We start from the raw sequence: 7,709 nt of genomic DNA, 5'->3' as shown, positions 1-7,709 counted from the left end.
TTAAAATATTGTCCAGAATACACAAAAGAGTTATCCAAAGCGCACTTATTTTTAAAATGTTTTTTTTTTGAGAATAGAGGTGACAAGTTTGAAAAAACACTGATCGATAACATGTTTATCGACCACCCAGTTGAGTTGACATTAATGGTACAACATTTCGTCTCAGTCGCGCAGACAACTGACAACGCAACTCAAGTTTAGTGGCAATACAAGATAGACCCAAAAATTGAAGAAGAGTAATTCAAAGACTCCGTTAAAACCACTGCATACTTTGAAGATGCAAGGCTAAGTGAGCTGAGAGATCGTTTGAGGTTAGAGTTTAGGCAAGTAACCCACGCTAACAAATTTGAAAGAGGAATATTTCGGGCTCTTAATAGAGATGTCCTAGTAATGTACAAGCCCGATATTAGCTTAGAGCTTTACATAGATTTGGGATGGAAACTAAACATGTATTTGTAAGGATGAAAAATTACAGGTCATAGACATTGATGGCTCGTGAGAGCAAGTCTTTAGACAGAGACTAACACATCTTGCATCCAGATTTACCCTAGTAACCCATTCTAATGTCACACAAATCCGCTAAGAATGAAGAAACTTGTCGCCCGATCTCCCTTCTTTCACCTGAAGCAATGATTTTAGAATCTCTATTGCTTCCATCCCTGAAACAGAATTTCTTCATTGCTTCACATCAACATGGCTCCAAAGAAGCTCAAAGCATCCATTACCATCTACCGGGGTGATGCGCAATTTAATGTTATCTCCGGCAAAGTCAACAGTCTTCGTATTCACATCCTAGACAAGAGAAATTAATGTACAACTTGACATTTACTTTGGGGTAGTAATCTACACCTTAAGGAACAAGGTCCTAAAATATAGCTGGCACTTCCTGGGACAAAGAGGAAGAAAGGACACATTGAAAGCTACATATAAGGTCTGAACTGCCTTGCTGAGCGACAAACAAAACGACACACAAACTAATTTTCTAATAATTGCTACGTGTTACGTTCAGATGACAAATGTGGATCATCTTTATGAGGAGGCCAGTTCCTGCTGCGGGTCAGAGTAATATAATGGGAAACGGATTAGCAGATGAAGTAGCTCGAGGTGCCTCTAAGTTTATTTTATCGGCAAGATTCGTGATATCTACATCGAAGATGGCTCTGGAACCTGGATCATCCAAAGCAATCTGGCCAGTAGTCTTTCGTCGTAGAACGAACTCCCTCCTATCATCCGGCAAGTTATGGATGAAAATCACTGTGGGACCCATAACCGATCACTGCAGAGTGAGATCTCAAGCTTCAATATGGGATGACAATGGCATTGACTACTGATGCAGAAATGATAGAGACTGTTGAACATCTAATTTGTAGGTCTCCCTTGTTGTCCACTGAATACCAAGTTGATATGAGATTGATACCCATTATCCTTTTAACTTTGCCAAGCACCCATCATCCCATCAAAAAAATCGACCAACAACACGGCAGAATTCTGGAATTCTCTTCTTCTTCATCTTTAATTTTCCAGCAAAATTTGAAGGAAGAGGTTCCACGCGATGACGTGATTTCACGGCATCTTTTGCAAACGAAGTCGTGAAAGATCCGATCGTTTCATCAGCATTTGAACCCATGCAAAGGAAGTCGTGAAAGATCCGATCTTTTCATCAGCATTTGGACCCATTCCATCGATTCAATAGAGATGAATGTTGTGTTTTTATTTATACACATTTTTTCTAAATTATTTACAATAGGCTTGATGTTGTCGGAGACTCGAAATTACAATCAACGTTGTTAAAATTCTCGTCGTAATGATAATGTCATTGCAAAGTTTGGTGAAAATGACATGCCAAAGAATTGGTGAAAATGGCATGTCATAGCATTGGTGTAAATGATATGCTTTGGATCCAAAAATCAATAGCATCTTTTGGGGTCCACGCTCATATAAAATTCATCGATGAAGATGCTAAAAAGATGACATTCAGATCACTTTCACCCATGATTGAATGACATCCTTGGCATCGAACATTTTGCTGGGTTAATATCCACAAAACTCATTACTACATCATCTCCTTTTTCATTTTCAACTCTTAAAAATGTATCATCATCTGTACATCATCTTCAACCTACCCAGGAAAAAACGCAATGGACCAACGGTCTCCGTGTGAAGCAGTCATCTATGCCATTACATGGCTGCGCATCCTTAAACCTAATCATATTCCATCAAAATTTCGAAATAATCTTTGAACCGGCCGCCGTTAAACTGCACTTTAGCAAAGTTTTGCAAAGGCTAGGAAATACCCAAAGAAATGGATCTATTTCTGGAAGAAATATGTTTTATGATGAAAAAAAAATTGGGCCAAATCGGCTAAGTCCTTGTCATGTCCACCCTTTTTTGAAATTGTTTGAACTTTTGTGGGAGTGTTCCGGAAGCAGGGGATCAATATGGTCCATATTCGAACTTGATTTACATAAGTTTGGATTACTGTTTTATCCAAACTTAGATCGCTAAATTTTGGACCAGTTTATTCATTCGTGCACTCCAGACAGCCAGATGAACGGACAGGTTTAAATCAATTCCACTAGAGTTGGGTAATCTAGTTCCTAGTTCCTTGTACTAGTTCCAAAACGTATGAGTAACATCATTAAATGTAACGTGTGATAGTAAGTATACGCAGTTCGTTCAAAGAAAACATGTGGGCCATTGGAACTGCGAAGTGAACTAGATAGTTCCATATAGTTCCTTTGGCACAACTCTAAATTCCACATTGTCAGTAACGGACTTCGCTCAGTTTTATGTGGTGCCTAAAACATTAGCTCTGTTCCTTTACGTGCAAGAATCTTCAAGTTTTACAACTTTTTACTCGAAAAGCGTTCCTTTACTTTAGAGACCATACAATTCATATGGGAGCAGTTTACAAATTTTACTACTTTTGCCGGTTTTACCAAAGTAAAAGAACAGACCAATTATTTCGAAGAGCCACATTTGTATCGTTAGTCCAAAATCTGAGGTTTACATATAAACGGATTTACTAAAGCCACTGGTTTTCAAATGTCGATGTCGATTGTGTATATGTCAAAAAAATCCTCATAAAGAAGGTTATCCGTGCAAAAATAATAGGGTCGTTCTTAATATGTTCTTAGGAAATAGAAAATTATATTTTGAAAATGCTCTAAAATAGAACAGATTTGAATCAAGATTTAAAAATAAAGCACTCAGAACTATCATACGTCATTATACCCTCAGCCTTTAGGCTAAAGAGGGTATTTACACTTTGATACGACCAAAAATGTGCCTCATCGAAATAATGGTTTTAGACCCCAAGTATGTTTGTACGATATCCGTTTCAGACAATTTTGAGTAGATCTAGCAATGTCCGTCCGTCTGTCTGTCTGTCCGTCTGTCTGTCTGTCTGGCTGGCTGGTGCGCACGATAACTCTCGAACGGATCAATCGATTCGGTTCAAATTTTGGGTATCCAAATATTTTGTCCAGATTTGATTTAAGTTCGAAGATGGGCCATATAGGTCCACTCCTTCAGGTACCTCCCCCACAAATGTTCAAAAATTGTCGCAAAACTTGTGCGCACGATAACTCTCGAAGGGAGTAACCAAATTGGACCAAACTTTGCATATGGTAATACTACCTCTAGGCATACATCAAGTTCGAATATGGATTATATTGGTTCACTCTTTCGGGTACCTCCCACACAAAATTTCTGAAAAGTTCAGTTTAGAGTCAACTCTCGAATCGCTTCGATTTTTGTTTTAGCAACTTGTATTCACTGCCCTCCATACGACGGTACAAGTTTCATCAGGGGCAAGTCCATATTTCCTGAGAAAATAGCCTGAAAGTTGCAAAAAACCCCTTTGACACCGTGTGAGGTGGTTGGAGCGCAAGATAACTCTCGAACGGATCTGCCGCTTCGGTCCAAAATTTGGCCTTAGTAATATTTTGCCCAAACATAGTTTAAGTCTGAAGATAAGCCATATCGCCATAGCCCCACATAAGTTCAAAAATGTTCGGAAAAATTGTGCGCACGATAACTCTGGATGGAAGTGGCCGAATTGGTCTATACTTTACACATCCTAATATATCTACCAGATATAGATCAGGTTCAAATATGGACTATATTTGTCCACTCCATCCGCTACCTCCCACACAAAATTTCGGATAAGTTCACTTTAAGACATGATCTCGAATCACTTTAATTTTTGTTGAAGCAACTTGCATTCGCTGCCTCAATTACGATAGTAAACGTTTTTTCAGGGGCAAGTCCATACTTCTTGAGCAAACAGCCCGAAGAGTGTAAAAACCCCCATATGTTGTGGCTGGAGATCCACTTCCATAACGGTCAATGTCGATCCATTCCTTTTAGTATCTCCTCCGCAAAACTTTTGATCTTAATTCCTAATCAACAGTTTTGTCGGTTCAAACGCCCAAAATTTGTAAAACCCCCTAAATACATACGTATTTTGGGAAAAAATTGTTTCAATATACGCAGGCTGAGGGTATATCTCTGTCGGCAAAGCCGACTGATACTTTTTTACTTGTTTTTATTACACGTTTAGGATGAAAAAAGTATTTTATGGTAGAAAATTTCGAAGTTTTAAATTAGACCCATGGCACAATTACCCAGGTAGTGGTATCGTAAAATTTTGAATATGTTATGTCAAAATTTTCTTTATCTTGTTGGGGAAATAACAACAAAAATAATTTGGTCTGTTCCAGTACTGTAAGAATCTTCTAATTTTTACTATTTTTTTCGATAACATAAAGGAAAAAACGTTATCGTAGTAAAAAATAGTAGCTTTTTGCAGGTTCTGGAACAGAACAATTTTTTTATAAAGGGATTTGACTTTTCGTATTCGAACAGCTGCACAGTGGAAAAAAATACCGATCTAGCGCGCCAAAAGTCTAAAAAAACACATACGCCAATTTAAAAATGATTGTTGCAGTATTAATCTAAGGTGTCCACAGAATGCAACTGCATTTAAAATAATTTGTTTTGCATCAGTCTAAGCGGAATAACGGTCCGTTTTTGGTTGACATTTTTAACTAGTTTTCATAATATAGTTTAGTAGTAAATTTGTGACCGTCGCATGCACTCTTCATACAAAGTAATTTTAAAGCTTTATTGGATTTAACATTTCGTGAAGCAGGTGATTTAAAAAATGTTGAATATAAGATGTTATTTATTGCAACTCGGATGTTACACTTAAAACATGTGACATCCGATTTTTTTCCAATTTGAGGACTTTGTTAAAGCTATTACTAAGGAGTGTCGCGGGATGGCGCGTAGATTTTTTATTTTATTTTTAGTAAACATAGTTCTTAACTAATTTGTAAAATTTTAGCTGCAACAAACTGCAACATTTTATTTTATTGCTATTTTTATTAATATCATTTTTTATGTAAAAATGCTGAAATTAGAGCGGTATCTTCCAATAGGGGCCATATCAATGCGTGTACCTGTGCCGAAAATTCTCCGTCGGAATATTTTATACCACCAACGAAGACTAAATGTCAACATTCAGCTATATCGGTTGGATAATATGGCTAAAACCTCCAAAATTACCGAAATCGGTGGTACCAGTCTATGGGGGCTATATGAAAACATGGTCCTATACCTAAAATGTTTATAGGTTGGATAATGTGGTAGAAATCTTTTAAAAACCGAAAATCGATAGGTACCACATTCTACGGTAAAAATACAAATTTACCAAATATGTTAATAAATGAAGTAAAATTGGCAATTTATAGCTGTTCATATCGAATTTATGGACAAACATACAATAAAACATAGACTTTTACTTTTGGCGCGCTAAATCGGTACTTTTTTCCACTGTGAGCTGGTGTGAAACCACTACCTTGGTAATTGTGCCATGATTAGACCCTATACAATTTCAAAGACATAGAACTGTAAAGATTGGACATAGTGCATAATGCAGTTCAATTTTGCTATTAAACCATAGAGGGTGTTTGTGTATAACATACAACTAACAGAACACGACGGCAACAAAACAAGTATAACATAATTTTATGTCACCATATTGGAACATAACATTATGTTAGACCTCCAGCACCATCTGCCGATGTATAGTAGCAATGTAAATGTCCCATCTTGTTATATTTTATGTCTTTGACAATTTTAATAACATATGGCCTGTTCCCATACTTTATAAAGTTGTAAAAGTCGTAAACGTCATATAAATTTTGTGTACGGGAACGCAAAATGTGTAAAAGTGGTAAACGTTGTAAAAACTTTTTAGTTCTAAAACAGACCAATAATTTACAAAAAGGTAAAAAATATAGCTGATTGTCACATCTATACCTTGGCTGAGGGCATGGTACAATTATTTAACAGGTAGAGGCAAGTGTTGTTGTTCAACAAACGTAACAACAACTACATAGAAATTTTATGTAATACTAGTGTCACTGGTTTTTGTAAACAAAGCATACAAAGTGTCAATAAATTATTTTAATTTCAAAAATATGTTTAGGGTCGCTAAAAATTTAATGAAAAATTAAAGGCGGCTTCAAACTTTTGTTTTTAAAATCAATAAGGCTATGTTTATATTATAGCCTTTTGCAGGGTTAACCTTCTTTATGAGGATTTGTTTGACGTATATGTAATGGAATTGACATTTAAAAACCAGTGGGTTTGTTAAATCCGGTTATATATAAACGTACTATAAACTTATGTTTATTAGGGCTTAATTTTTTTTTTTAATTTTACAAAATAACACACATTTTGTGCCACCTTCTGTCCATCGTTAAAAAAGTTTTCGAATCGAAACAATTTAATATGCTGTTTATATTAGAGCTTTTTGGGAGGTTAACCTTCATTATCAGGATTTGTTTGACGTATATGTAATGGAATTGACATTTAAAACCCAGTGGGTTTGTTAAATCCGGTTATATATAAACGTACTATAAGTATTTTTTGTTCTGAACGGAATCATATATTGCAAACATGCGGGTATGTTCTGAGACACACTTCACCTCTCACTTGACGGCTCAAGCATTTTGTTCACCACATTTACGCTTATTTTTCGTGCATTTTATGGACGGGCTAGGTTTTACTCTTCTCTTTAAATAACTTAATAAATATTTGCCACAAAATAAATTGCAAAAAATAGGAGTAAATGACGTGAACAAAATGCTTGAGGCGTGAAGTGAGAGGTGAAGTGTGTCTTAGAACATACCCGATTATCTGAAATTAACACTAGGTTGATTAAGGCATCATACATAAAATCAATGTAAATGCATTCGAGAGCAAAGTCGGTTGCAGAAGATTTCCAACTGCTGGGAACCCCAAATACAAAAACCTGGACCTACATATATCCACAATTTTTGGAAAGGGTAGTACAAGGATCATTGGGAGCTCCAAGAACCATGTTACAGCCAGTTCGGACCAAAAATGTAGATAAAAATCAATATACCTGAAATGTGTGGGTTATAGGAATAAATGATATCCAAATCTTAAAAGTGTGCAACGCTTTAGTTCGGTTGGTCAAACTACAACTGTGTTAAAAACGAGTTACTAGATTTGAACTAAGCAGACAACAAAGTTAAATAAGGGGTCGATTATGGATAGCAACCCAACTCCAGTTGCGTTGCCACCAACGAATTTAGTAATAGCAATTTCCATTTCTGCACTGAAAATCACACTTTTTTACAATTAAATTTATTGCTAAAGTAAAAAATGTTATA

This window comes from Musca autumnalis, unplaced genomic scaffold (genome assembly GCF_047663935.1).
Source record: "Musca autumnalis isolate F117 unplaced genomic scaffold, ASM4766393v1 scaffold_4, whole genome shotgun sequence".
Lineage (NCBI taxonomy): Eukaryota > Metazoa > Arthropoda > Insecta > Diptera > Muscidae > Musca > Musca autumnalis.
The sequence above is the reverse complement of the archived record's forward strand: the minus strand, read 5'-3'. Positions refer to the sequence as shown.